At 34.5% G+C, this 14,971-nt stretch overlaps 1 protein-coding gene across 3 annotated transcripts in view; it reads right to left on the reverse strand.

Moving 5' to 3' along the window:
* The window catches only part of LOC105259468, a 237,979-nt gene that overhangs the window by 134,968 nt on the left and 88,040 nt on the right, over window positions 1-14,971 (reverse strand). The window lies entirely within an intron of this gene.

A 14,971-nucleotide genomic window follows, 5' to 3' on the forward strand; every position in this document is an offset into this window, starting at 1 on the left:
AATTTAATCCAGAGAGTCTCTCATATATCTTTAATATATTTTGTACATGTCGTATATTTCGTTAAAAATTGAGCAGACTTCGGAATCTTAGACTTCCAATTTTTATTCAGCTCCTAAAGCCCGATACGCTGACGATATTTATTTCCTACCCGTTTCGATACATTTAGTCGAACGATTTAAGAATATCCGACGCAAATCCTCGAACGTTCCAAAGTCGAAATCCTCGACGCGACGCCTGATCCTTCGACAGTCACCTTCGTATATTTACAACTTCGATTGTTCTCTCGTTGCGAGTCTCATTTTAACTTTCTTTTGATCGCTTCCTATCGCTCTACGTTGTGGTCCACAAATTAAACTGCAACATGATATCGAATCAACCTTTTCTGCCCTCTCAATTTCTCCCTATGCGATGCGCGCGTTACTCTCTTTGCCGTAAATGAAATCGCTTTATTGCGAGACTGCGCTCCCCGATTGACGACATCGAAAGCAAATTAAATACCAGCCGATTCATGCTCGATTTTTCCGGAAGTTATTCGCGTTCATAAATTTACTATGTTTTAATCAGGTAAAATTACCGACAACGAGTAATCGGTATTCTAGTGAATGGACTGATCGATTAAGATTAAGTATGCGAGAAAGAAAATTCATGCGATATATATAAGATTATTAAAATATAATAAATATAATAAATATTATAAGATTATTCGAATTTTTCACCCGGAACCTCCCATTCGGTTTTCAAAATCCAATAATATAAATATTCAATTCCATCGACAATAAAGTGATATGTAAAAAGCGTAGGAAATGTATTTCGATATTATGCTGCCGTGGTATTATATACAATTGTGGCGCGAAGTAGGATATTTGATGTGAAAGACATATTCAAAATGCTGGCTTCGTGCGAAAACATCTTGCAGATGAAATTGAAGAGTAAGAGAAAAATAAAGTTAAACCTCTTTGTCAAAACTGTATATGTAATCATATTCATCTAATAATATAATAAAACATTTAATAATTTTAATCTTTGTAATTATAAAATAAAATGTCGAAAAACTGAAAATAATTTTATACTATATAAATAATATCTATAATATATATTTATAATAACATTTATAATAATATTTAAATTTACAATATAAATGATATTTTACTATGAAAATAAAATACATCTATGTGCAAATAATCATGACTATTAATGTCATTACACACTAATATATTAATAATTACGATGTGTGAATTTCTAGAGATCTTATTCGATCGATTCGGATGGTTTCTTGGAGTATCTAATTATAAACTTCGCATCGTTCGCGTCAATCATGATTAATTTCTGTATATAATACTCAAAGGACGTTTTTCGCCCGTGTCAATACCCGTGATGTAACAGTAGCCATAAATTCGCCGTGATAACGATCTACGAAATCACTCCGCGACGTCGTCGTGTCAACAAGGGGCGGCCCGAGGCTGTCCCGAGGGAAGCAGAGGCTATTAACGGAATACCGAAATTCCATCGAAAACTTCGGCGTCGCTAACTCGCTCGATTATGAACGAGTTCCTCGCTTCGTCTCCCCCCGGACAAGAAGCGACTGGCAATTCCCCGCGTTCGTCCCCCAGGAACCCATAATCATACGTAACGCCATCTCCCCCCATCGTAGTTCCGAACTGTATCCCGCGTTTCCACGCCATGGGACAATGATACGTTAAATTCAGTCGAGTGACGACGAGCGCGAGGGGAGGGGGGGGGAGGGAGGAAAGCGGGGAACCCCCGTCTCGGATTGCTCCCGCGACTCTCGAATCGCTTGCAAATGCGTTCGAGAATGTAACGAACTGGCCGTCGCGAATTTTTGCAATGCAAATGGGCAACATCGAGATTTCCGCGACGTTCGTCCGATGTTGGCGTAATGATCCGCTATGCAAAGTATCCGCGTCCCATGAATATTCCCCGTAATTCCAATTATTGTCGTGCCCACGACTTCCTTCGAACGACATCACGAAACCAATCGCGAAATGAATCATCCAATGGTGAATCGCGAAATTCTTCCGCTCTATTAATCCGACATTCGTCCGCTCGGATGCACGATATCGTGAGAAACGATAATCGCACAATTAGTAGAGTACAGTTTGAGAAAGGAGAGGCTGTAGGCATTTTACGTGATCTGAGTTAAAAATGTCGCGAATTTATAAATAATCTTTTTTTAAGTATAATAACAAATAAATATACATGACGTATCTTCGTGAACGAAAGCACATTGAGGACATGTAGTAAATAAGGCACAAGTATTAAATCGATATCTTCCGTATTTTATCAAAAAATACAAATTGCGTGATCAATTTTCCATCTTTTAAATTGTAAAAAAATGTGAACGAAGCGTTGTGATTTATATATATATTGCTTTCGTTAATTAGTACAAATGTCCTGCTTTATTTAAAAATTCGAATAAATAATATTTTAAAATTCTCAAATCTTGGCAATATATCGAGATATAATAATAATTGCAAATTGGAAATATAACTAGATGCAATATAGTCTCTATAAAGCAGGCAGAAGGTTTTATATTTGCGGAATAAGATCACACACGCAAATATTACGAGCGAACTCTAGAATAATCCGGCATTGCATTTTTTACGATCGTCACACGAGTATAACGAAAAGTTATCTTTTTTTACAACGGTGCGCTTTAGTACATTAAAGCGATATATGAGGTGGATATACACACACACACACACACATGAAGAATATATATTTTCTCGCGACATGAATATTTCAATTGTTATTTTGCAAAGCAGCTTTTGCAAGACGAGCAAATAACGCAAACGAAATTCAAAAGCTTTCTTAGGAATTAACGGACATTTAAAGCTGCGCAAGTGAACATGGGAAGTGACTGAGCTCTATTTTGAATTAACTCGATAATAAACTCACAATATACATTTGCGTCTAACTATAATTTTAACTTCTTTTCTCTTTGTATGGCCAGCAACGTCGACGACAACGCAGCATTAAAAACAATGGTGATTTCGCCACGGAAATTAATTCAGCATCCGTCGTGGTACTTTTAGAAGCAGAAGTTATACTCGGAGAAAATCCGCTATGCTCTCTAATTTTAATTACTACCATAAGCGCCGACAACGGTTTCCTCGAATATCTACTAAAACTTGGAATTTTCATTTTCAGAAATTACATTCATAAGTCAGCGCATCAAAAGTCTGTATTATTATTATCTGTACTTATTATTCCATGTAATTACAAAATTTACACGATGCAAATTCAACAAAACGATATTTATTCAACAAATTAATTTTTAATTAAGATTATATCTTTATTCATTTATCCATGTAAAAAAAAACTATAGCGCTTATTCTAATATAAATATTATTATAATTATTCTAATATAATGCAATTTTATACATATGTATAAGCCCTGTGCGCGCGAGGGATGTTTAATTATGATGATCATTTAATATGATTATGTTAAAAATGAAGAAACCAAAAAAGGTACGATATAGACTTAACTTACTATAAGAACTCGTGGAATTAACGAACCGACGCTAATGCAGGTCTAAAAAGCACGCTGAATTTCGTTGCCTTCGAGGGAATATAAAAGTTCACTCGCCGTTCGTGAAGAAAAATATAAAATGAACTGGAGGCGGAAGAAAGAAAGAAAGAAAGATTGAGATGAAAGAGGAAAGGGCGACGACAAATCCGTTCCCCGGCGCACCTGAGGCATTGCCCGATCTCGTGAATTTCGGAGTGAATCGCGGAGGCTTAAGGGAATCCCGGGCAATATACCGTCGAGAGATGGAAAAGTGACGCCGTGGATACATATATTCCGTTTATCCTTCATGTCTATCACGCGAGAGATGAATAAAGCGCGAACTACAAGCCGAAAAATGTTAAAATTCCCAACTTTTTCATCTTCTTTAGTATCCGCATAACAATATGTTAACGATAATTTAGAACGAAACACGACAATAGAATGTTTGAGGAATGTGCTTCTTCGATAAATTTTCAATATATATAATTTTCTTTTTTTTAAGGTATGACTAAAGCAATCATAAATAATAATGAAGAAGAGATATTTTTTTCAATAATCCTCTTTTTTAAATTTTGATCGCAGGTTTCAACGCGACACGCAGCCCATCAACTGGAATTCGCTTTTTATTCATTGACTATCATATTTTTGCCGAGGCAAGTTTTATTGAGTGTATGAATTTTTGCATATGAATTTTTAATTACATTACCATGATACTATTTTTCTTCAAATAATAAAGTTTTTTATTAAATAACATGTCATTAAAATTCGATAAAACAAACTGGTTTATGAAGTAATGACATTTGTCATCTAATGTAGCCTTTCAATTTCATATCGAAAGACAAGATGTTTAATGCGAGCTGCGATCTAATTAGGAAACGTATAATTAATAACCTTTCGCTAATGGCAACCGCAAATTTCTGCGCGTATGCGCCGGGAAACCTTACAAAACATTGGCCAAAGCAAATTTAATTTTCTAGCTTACTCATTAATTCATGTATAATTAATATGTGCAGTAAAGCTACAATATGCGCGATGAAAATTTCTTCTATTATAATAAAACAGGTTAACGAAGCAATTTCACTTACGTACATGTGGCAAAGGTATTTTTCTTAAAATTTACATCTTATATATTTGTTATAATATAAATATATGTGAAATACATCAATTGAATGCAATCTTATCGAAAGATTTCGGAACTATTTTATTTGATGTTTTGCTTTCGAGAAGATGTCTACGTAGAGATACTCAACTTTGAGTAGCAAACACGCATAATGCGCGACATCCGCGACAGCGTCTTCCACTTCTTCGTCTAACTTCCGTTCGCGCACTTTGTATGCGCGTCACGACAACTTCGATATACATATATTGAAGAAAAGATAGACGCACCAGCGACGGGCGTGACGAGAGCGTAAAATAGTGCCATCTTATCATATGCGCGAATATTACATTACGCACTTCTCTTCGGTCATTTTATTCAGATTTTCTTTCTATGCAAAAGTCGATATGATGCGAAGTAAAATAAGTTTACGTTTCAAGCCTCTTCGCATTTCGATTCGCAAGATGATGGAAGCGCATCACATGCAAAACTAATATATAACTGACGACGAGAACGAAATGGACAAATATGTACAAGTATTGTGATCAAATTTATTTTATTTACTCTTAAAATTGAAAAATAAATCTCTGCGTAATTAAAGAAAATATATAATTCTTAAACTTAATTATCAATCGTGTGAAAATTCAGATGTGTAGTTATAATGAAATTATTATATTAACATTACATCTTACATTAAAATATCTTTTATTTATGCTTCAATTCAATTAACTTATATTTATTTTAGTATATATTATTCTTTTACTTTGAAAATATATATGTATATATACAAAGTAGAAAAATGTCAAAGTAAATTCTCACGATGTTTCTGTTAATTTACACAACCCCGTTTCCGTTGAATTCCAAAATGTCATCAAAAATTTTAATTAAAACAGCCGTGTTTGGAACACGTTCTACCGCTGCAATATATTTAGCATTTAATTAAAGACAAATTCGTGGCCCCGTTCGCTATTTATTCGCCAGAATATTTAAGCAACGCGAAAGTTGTCGTAATCTCACGCCGAATAAAGCCTTTTCCGCTTCTCGTCGCTTTTCCGAATGAATCGATAAATAGTCGTCGGACGTAGATTTAAGATTGCGACTCGTAGATTCGGTTTTTCGTCGTTGTGAATTTTGAACAGTCAACACTCGACCAACTATGCCGAGTGAATAAGGGGCGCAAACTCGTGGTAAGAAAGTTCATCCTTTTATCCGAAGTTCGGCCGTTCGTTAATCGCCCCCGTGAAATCACATTGAAACCAGAAATGCCACCGAGCCGGAAAATCGGTCGCGATCAGGCCTTCGTCGGCCAAAAACGACGAACCCTGCCAGACCCTGTGATTATTGGCCGATTGAAAATCATCCCTTTCGGAAAAATGGAATATCCACGGTATCAACTTTTCCACGCGGTCTAATCTCGCTCCTAATTGAATTTCTCCGAATTCCTATTCGAGGGAAACACGCAGAAAAGTCCTGATAGATCTCTCGCGGGGCGAAAGAAAAGGAATCGATACCTGAACGGAGGAAATGGAAGACGGGAAAAAATGGCATGAGAAGATTCCATCCGCGTTCGTCCATGAGGTGAACTTTGGCGATTTAAATTCCACCTGGTCGGATTGCTTTGATAGTAATCTCCTTTTAGTATTAAATGCCGATAGCTCCTCAGTTATTTCCTTGATATCTACATACTTCAAACATCGAACATTTTACGAGATGCGTCAAGTATGCATGTTGGATTACTAGTGCAAAAAATATAAGCTCCTATTTTATTCGACAAATATTCTACATCGATTAATAAAACTCTACAAAAATATAATATTATATAGACATTTTTTGTATGATTAAATAGGTGATTCTATTGCACATTTTCAGCTGAACATCCGCGCTTTTACCAGAAAATTTACGTTCAAAATCGTACACTGATACATCCACTCGCGCATACGTATTCGATATATAAAAATTACTGCAAATGTCGAGAGTATCGCTCCAAGTTTGCAATGTGCGCGGCATGTCACTCGTAAAAGTGTATCGCGATGTCGAAAGTATCGCACAATCTACGCGCGGTCGAGAGCATAGATTGCGAAAAATGTCGAAAAGTCGAAACACCGAGCGATGGTAACGATTTCGGTGGCATTCGTGTCAAATGTTCCGGCAGCTGTTGAACCGAAGCGTTTCGCTATTGGCAAACGCTAATCACGTTTCACGAGCAGTCACACGCGATATATATTCATTCCTCTACATTTTGAGATTACTCGATTACATCGTTGCGCGAGAGGACTCATCGAAATCTTTCGTAAATTTCCAGCATTTACCACATACATTTCAAATTCAAAAAATGCACGGAAACAGCGCTACATTTTTCAAAAAAAAGAGAGAGAGAGAGAGAGAGAAATTAGAATTAGCATGTAATTCCTCTCACATTAACGCGTTTCGCGAAAAATGATATTCGCATTAGTAAAAACATAATCTCGATTTTAACTTATAACAAGTATCCTTATAACAAGTAACAGAGAGGGATTAAGAGATTATACGGATACTAGGTAGAAACTAGATAATTTTCAAAAACTTTGTAAAATGCAGCTATTAAGACAATTAAAAACAAATTGCTTTAATGTTCTTAATTCGACAAATGCGATTTAAAAAGCGTGCGCAAATATATATTCATTAAAATGAAGCATAGCATTTTCTTTATTCTCGCAATTATGAGCCGTAGTTTGTATCTAGGAGCTAATCCTATTTCCATGTTCATACTATATGCACTGGTTTTATGGCAACTCGATCGTCGTTAAAAGTTCGACCGGCAAACGACAATTACAATCCGCACCCGGTCGGAAGGTTTGATCTCGTGTGAATTTGCACGCGCGCAGCGCGGTGCCCAAAATGGGGAAAAAAAAGAAATACGTGAAATCCCACAGCCGCGGGAAATGGAGTCGCCAAACTCGCGATAAAAATCATTAACCCGACCGGGATTCGTGCACGGAATTCGCATCAGTGCAATAAATCCGGGGCGTCTATTTAAAAATATTGAAAGATGAAAACGATGCATTCATTTCGGGAAAAGGAATGCAAAAGTATAACAAAATCGAAAGCGTACGCAAAAGTGTCATTTATGTGTTCGTCAAAATTAATTTTCGTGCATCGATGCACGTCGCATTATTTGATTAAAATGTGTCGAAATTTTAGATTACGTTTGATTTGGCTTAAACGCTATTTTTGAAATGTGTATCCTACCTACACGTTGCAAATAATCGCACGAAATGAGCAATCTCACGTTCCGAGATTGCACGATTATTTAACTAGTCAGGACAAAGGAAGGACTCCGGCCATACTGTCGATGCGAAACCAATCGTGGCACGACCGCTGTCATGATTAACCAATTTCGAGGCCGATGTGTGTCTCTCGCAAGGGATATGACACAATCTGTGTTTCGCGGAAAATTGCAAATCATCACGAGGAATATTAATCGACGTGTTTGCTTCAATCCCCAAATATTGCAGGAAATGATTGCTTGCGAGAGTGAACAAGATTCCCTTATGTTAATTGTTTTTAGTTGCCTTTTGAAATAGAAATAAATAAGCTCATAAAGTGAGTAAATCTAATTTTTTTCATTATCTTGATATAATGAAATTTGATGTTATGAATTTGCGAAAATAGAAATAGCACATGTTCGAATTGTCCCGGTTTGAAATGCGTGAAATGTGTAGCAATTACATCAAAGGGAGAGAGAGAGAGAGAGAGAAAGATAGAGAATACATAATTAGCTCTGTTATTGTGTTTAAGTATAATTTGGCGTAGCAGCAATATCGATCAATGAAATGATGAAATATTAAGGACCGAATAATGAATCTGCGGATCGTATGCAAATACAGGCTGATTTCAAAAACGAATCTTCATTAAGGTCCTTATATGATTTCCAATTGAGATATTATATTAATTTAATATATCGTTCTCTTTTTTATTGGGATACATGTATACATGGCTAATTCATCATTATGAAATAATCATAGATGTAATTAATTTGGAAAAAATCCGATAAAGGGCACAAAATTTTAATCTCCAACAATGTTTAAAAAAAATTTTCGGGGAGAAGTTTTACACTCAATTTCAACTTTATTACGTTATCGAAAGTCTATATGACACAATCACGTTAATCGAACTTACTCAAAATGTATGAGTATCTACATGAAGTACCGAATATATGATACGGTAGACCAGGTAATGTTCAATCGTAAATATTAGGAGTACATTTCATGTTGACTTAATTCAATTACCTCGTTTAACACTATTTACGATCCGTGTGATGTCGGCTACTGTATCTCGTGGATAAAGTTTCTCTCGCGCTCATGTGAGCACGAGTAATTAATCGACGAATATTACGAAATTACTATCGTGAATCGAGAACTTTCAACGATATCAAATGATATAGATGCAACAAAGGATATTAAAATATGCTAAAATCATATGAAATACAACATTCTCATTGTCACATACGCAGTTTTTAACGATATCGGTTATACATGTATATGTGATAATTTAAATAAGGTCTATAAATTGCTATTATTTATAAAATTATTAATGAAAAATTAAGAGAATATTATCAATAAAATTGAATAACTTTAAATTATTAAATATTCTAAGTTATTTTGTTTCTTCCATAATATTTCTATACGATATATATAATATATTTTATAATCATTTATTCTATTATTCTATATTTATATCTATTTATTCTATGTTTAAAATTTATCTCATAAAGGTTTTATTCCTTTTTAACAAACTTTCGAATTATAAAAAAATATACATGTTAATATATTAATAAGCAAAATATAATAATTATATTTCGACGCGTATCAAAATGTGCTTAGCATAAATAAATATTCTGAAGAGATTGCCTATCGAATTTTGTTGTGCAATTTTAACAAAATTGTTAATTCAAGCTCCTCTTAAGAAAAGTTTTGGTCAATATTGACTAGCGTGCTCAACTAAGTTGTGTTTACTTCTTGTAGTTTATTTTTATCTAGCCCGTAAGAGTCAATTTTCCGAATTTAAAAAGAGAATAATCTAAATTTGACATATAAAAGATATCACTTTAAAATAATGTAATTGCACATGTCTTGTATATGTCTAGAATTAATTAATATTTGAAAATTATAAGATAGACTAAAGAGAATATAAAAGACTGCTATTAAAAATCTATTAATAAGACAACTTATTTCAATCAGGCATGCATTAATCAAATAATTGCGTCTCTGAAATTGACCCCATTTTTCAACAAACACTTAGAACTCTAATTAAACTCTTTTTTCAAATTTTCAAAATAGGAGGCCAGTTTCACAGAGGTAAAATTAAAAAGTTCCAATGAATCTAAAATTTTATTGTTAATTGCAAAGTTTAAATGGTTAATTGCAATTTCAAGTAAACTTTGAAATATGTATTTTCTACAGTTATCGTTCGATTAAATCTTTTCTTTTTTTCCCTTAATAATGAAAACTCAACCGATCTACAAAAAACCGATGGAAAAGGTAAACAGCCGGACGCGGGTTAACGTAAAAAGTAATCTGAAATCTCCGTCCGTTCATCGAGCGCCGTCGAAGATCGTCGACCGACGAACGAAAAAACATCAACGGATATGAGGATGCAGAGAGTGCATATCAGAATTCCGGAAGCGTTCCTCCGCCCGCCATCGCTTTTCATCCCGATCCAGAACACAAGAAAAACACACGAGAAAACTCGGTCACTGTTTTTTGCTGTTCCTGACATCCGCGAAAATTCGCGGTGACAGACATTGAACCGGAAACAGTAGATTCGTGATTCTAAATAGTGACAACGTCACTCTTCTCGTACGATCTCGCAACTTTTCGCGTACACATGGGAAATTACAACTCTAAATTCCGTTGATTTTCTGTACCGCATTCGTGATTCGAGGAGTTATTCTCGACCGCAAACTTCAAGTAGAGATTATGGTCTGACTTAGTGGTCGACCGTGATCGCGGATAATTAATCGAACTTTAATTAAAACTCTGTTGGAATTTTAAGGAAGAGAGAGAGAGAGAGAAAAAGAGAGTACTCTTTCTGCGAGCTTTTTAAATAATTGTCACGACTATCGTTGAAAACTAAGTTAAATCTTCGCGACACAAATCCAATTAATATTTGAATAATGTACACGTCATTAATTATAATTTAATTGCTATTTAAATTATAATTAACATATACATTGTTTATAAATTAAATGATAAATTCCCAAATTTACAACAACTAAAATACAGATTTCAGATGAATTAATATCAAATGTTGATAAAATATTATTACTATCTATATGTATTATTACTATTTGTTAAGTGTATATTTTGCTACAGAATCTATAATAATTAATATATATATATATATATATATATATATAAAACATAATTAATAAAATAATAAATAATAAAATTAATATAAAATTAAATTAATAAAGTTAATATTGATAACTACTTATCTAATTTAATTTGGTTACAAAAAGAGAGAGATTGCATCCATATTATTCTTCAATATCAAAAGTGTAAAAATTACATAATCTCCTAAAATACAATGTTGCAATACTTTCGCAAGTAATTATGCCACCACACTAAAACTGCTAAATCGCCAGAGATATTTAATAAAATAGTAATCCTTACGAGTGAGTTACGTGCGCGATTAATTATCTCGAACTATCTCGCTAGTAAAGCAAAATGTTACATAAAACAGATCCAGCTTTGCATCCCGTTTTCAAAATTGCGGTAACGCGTTATCCCTGGTAATGTTGGCTCAAAAAGTACGATGTAATCCGCGAAATACACAGAGAAAACGGTGCTTTTAACGAATGTACCATTCGCCGAAGAATCAGTAGTGTACAGGCTAAATGACCGGCTTAACAGATCTTCGAAGCGGGAGCGTACCGGGTTTATTCAAGGATTCGACATTAAGCTGATTCGAAGATTCGAAATCCCGCCTTCGCTACTTCACCTCGATTCAATGATCTAATTTCATAATTCAGGCTCTATGTGATCGCATTTTCCCATGTGTGTGTAAATCCATGCCCGAGTTTATCGTCGGTTGACGTCGATAGATGTCCGGCAAAGCGATGACCCTAATCGTTATTGTGCGTCGAAAATCCTCGTCGAAAGACTACGAGATCGAATTAAGATTAAATCTTCATTATTACCGGGCAAAATCGTGCCATCGTTATCATGCAAAAGCGCATCTAGTCGAATTTATCGACGGCATTAACTTACGCGATCAGAGAGATCTGCATTTATTAAATTGTAGAATAAAGCCGGTCTTAAAGTTGTTGATTAATTAGCGAAGCTTCGCGTTTTGTCAACAATATTTTGTTAGATCAGCATTCTCGAGTTTGACAATAAACGTCACATTTTCGCTTTCTGCATTGATCGAAGATTATGCAAATATTAAATGTCACGATTTATCTTCGTTTTCATATGAACCTTCAAGCATATTTGTGCTACATCGCAGTCTTCATCAATTTAGATTCTACTATCTCGTAAGAGTCATTAATTTAGTCTAGCACTGTGATTAATGGGAATGTATAATAATTGTTAGTTCACTAGATCTAATAAAAGCATTACCTCAGGTAAACTTATGGAGTAATAAAGCGAATACTATACGATGAATACACACGACGAACAAATGGAAATATATAAACGGAAATGTCCTATAAAATGTAACAATTACAATTATAACAAAATATTAATTAAACGATTATATTAAATAGCGAATAACTGACTAGCTAATAACCAAATTATCTAAATCGATTGAATCATTGAGCCATTTAAAAAATCATTTATTTAATGTATTAATCAAAGTTTTGTATCTATCATTATTATTAATAATATAAAAATTTAATTTAATTTTTGCTATATATCATAACAGATACAAGATAATAAAATTACTATATTTTTAGAAATTTATTTTATCATATTTTTTTAAAAAATAATTTTCAAATAAAATTTATTACTATATTTTTAAATCAACATCCCAAGGGAGTAGTAATATTCTATCAATAAACCTACTTGATCAATTTCATGAGAATCAATTTTATATCGATAACGATGCATTCGAAACTTAAACGATCATTTATAACGTGAATTTCTCTCACAATCGTATAAATAAATTGGCTCCTCGCGGCGAAACGACCACATTATATTTTCCCCGGAACTTGCTTTTGCATTCAATGCGCGTTGCAGTCTTCTCTTCGATTTTGCGATCCTGGCGCGCTGCTATTCTTTCGCCTGTTGTGCTTTCCCGCCCTTCCAACGTATCTACTCTGTTGTCCCCAGACAGTGAAAAAAGCTCCACTTCCTCCCATATCCGTCCGTAGCCAGCCAAAGTTTCGCGCTCGCCTCTTATCTGGAGCTTACGGGCCATCGCGTCTCTGCTCCTCGCGAGAGATACTCCACGCTTCTATCTCGCGCCTCGTCGCTTCACGCACACGTATGCTCACACAAGCGCACGCGTGACGGCGGAACGCGGAAATTGCGATTTCGTCACCCGCGATGAGCTACGACGGCGTCCGTCGTTTATCCGAGAAAAGCTGCATTCGTTCGCTTCATTGAGCACGCTTCAAGATTTATGATACAATATAAGTGGAGGCGTCGTCGCGTACTCGTATTTATCAATGAAAATAAAGCTTGCGTCGATGATAAAAAATTCTCTCGTAAAAAATTTTATCGACAAAGTATTCTCTATAACGACTCTGTGCATATTAATTAGAAAAAATTATGTTAAGTAAATAACGCTTAATTTTTATTTAATTATTCAATTATTAAGAATTGAAGATTTAATTATTAAGTAAGAAGCGTATGCAAATTCGAAAATTGCACATATTTTTGCAAGTAAAGTGACGCAAGAATTGCATATACATTTGTGGGTATACGTTTAAAAAAATGATTTTTCTAACAGTATAAATTAGATACGTGAAAATAAATGAATTGAATCACTGGCTCTAGAATCAAGAAATAAATGCATCATATGTTGTGCACGTGTGTAAATGTCACTTTGTGATTCAATTCTTTCTTGTATATAGTTAACATTTAAAAGATTAATTGGTAATTTTGAACCTGCATACATTTGTCACATTTGTCATAGTTTAGGTGTAGGATGTAAATACGAGTCATTTAATTTTATGAATGTTCCTATTTTGTGGAAGCTTCGAAGCGACTACCTCTCCTTCTCTTCTCATCCCAGAGAATTCAGCCATTCCCCAATCCTAAATCGATCCTGTTCTGTATTCTCGATCGACGTTGTCGTCGCGACTTCACGTCACATCAAGCACATGAATGTAGGCTAAGAAATCTCTCTAGGCGATCGGAATAATCGGAATAATTCAAGATATATAGCGTGCAGAATTTTTGTTATAATGGCGTTCAAATGGAAATTCCGATATGCATGTGTTGTCTCCATTCGGAAAAGTAATTTACTAGACATTCATTTAATAAACACATTTACTTTCAACTCTTAACAATATAATAATTAAAAAATACGCAGTTATTTAAAGTCAATCATTATTAAATTATAAGCAATGAAAGATCGAAAGGAATTCATTTTCCAATTATTTTCAAATATAAGATTTAACAGAATCTTAATTTCACGTTGAAACGCTGTATTGAAAAATGACGCTTGAATAATATAATATTTAACGAAATTTCTGTTGTGAAAAAAATTTCGAAAATTACTTGGGAAACCTTTGGCAAATTTACACGGATAATCTCCATTTTATATTTTGTTAGCCAACAATCGAGAGCCATTGACTGAAAATGATCGTTTAGTGCAATGATTCTGAACAGCGAAGAAAAGTAATTTCAGTGAATTCGGCAATTTCAATGATCAGACAGCGTTGAATGGCCTGGAAGAGCGGCCAATAAACGAACAATGTACACATACGGCGCTTTCAGCGGGTCAGAGTAACCGCGAGGCAGTTTAACGCGCGGTTAATCGCGTGCAATTAACTCGTTACTTGGTCTCTTAATCGAATTTCGTCTCGCGTTCACCAGCACTGATCTTCCTACTCGATTGTATACGCTTGCTATTTTCGCGTGTGTCTAACTGAAACTCTGTTTGTACGTTTAACCTTATACGTACTCGTATTTAACAGTATTCCATTGGGCGCATAACCCATCAGAATTATACGATTGTTATCAAGTTTATCATCATCAGTATCATCAAAGAGATTCCACATGTAAATAATGAATATTTGTGGAGAATTAGGAATACGCGAATACTGGCAAATAACATATAACGTTTATTTCCGATTAAATTTACCGAGATTTGTTACGTTTTAAATTATCGTAGATTTGATATGTCAAATTACATC

The sequence above is a fragment of the Camponotus floridanus genome, unplaced genomic scaffold (assembly GCF_003227725.1).
Source record: "Camponotus floridanus strain SB8 unplaced genomic scaffold, Cflo_v7.5 scaffold6, whole genome shotgun sequence".
NCBI classification, from domain to species: Eukaryota; Metazoa; Arthropoda; class Insecta; order Hymenoptera; family Formicidae; genus Camponotus; species Camponotus floridanus.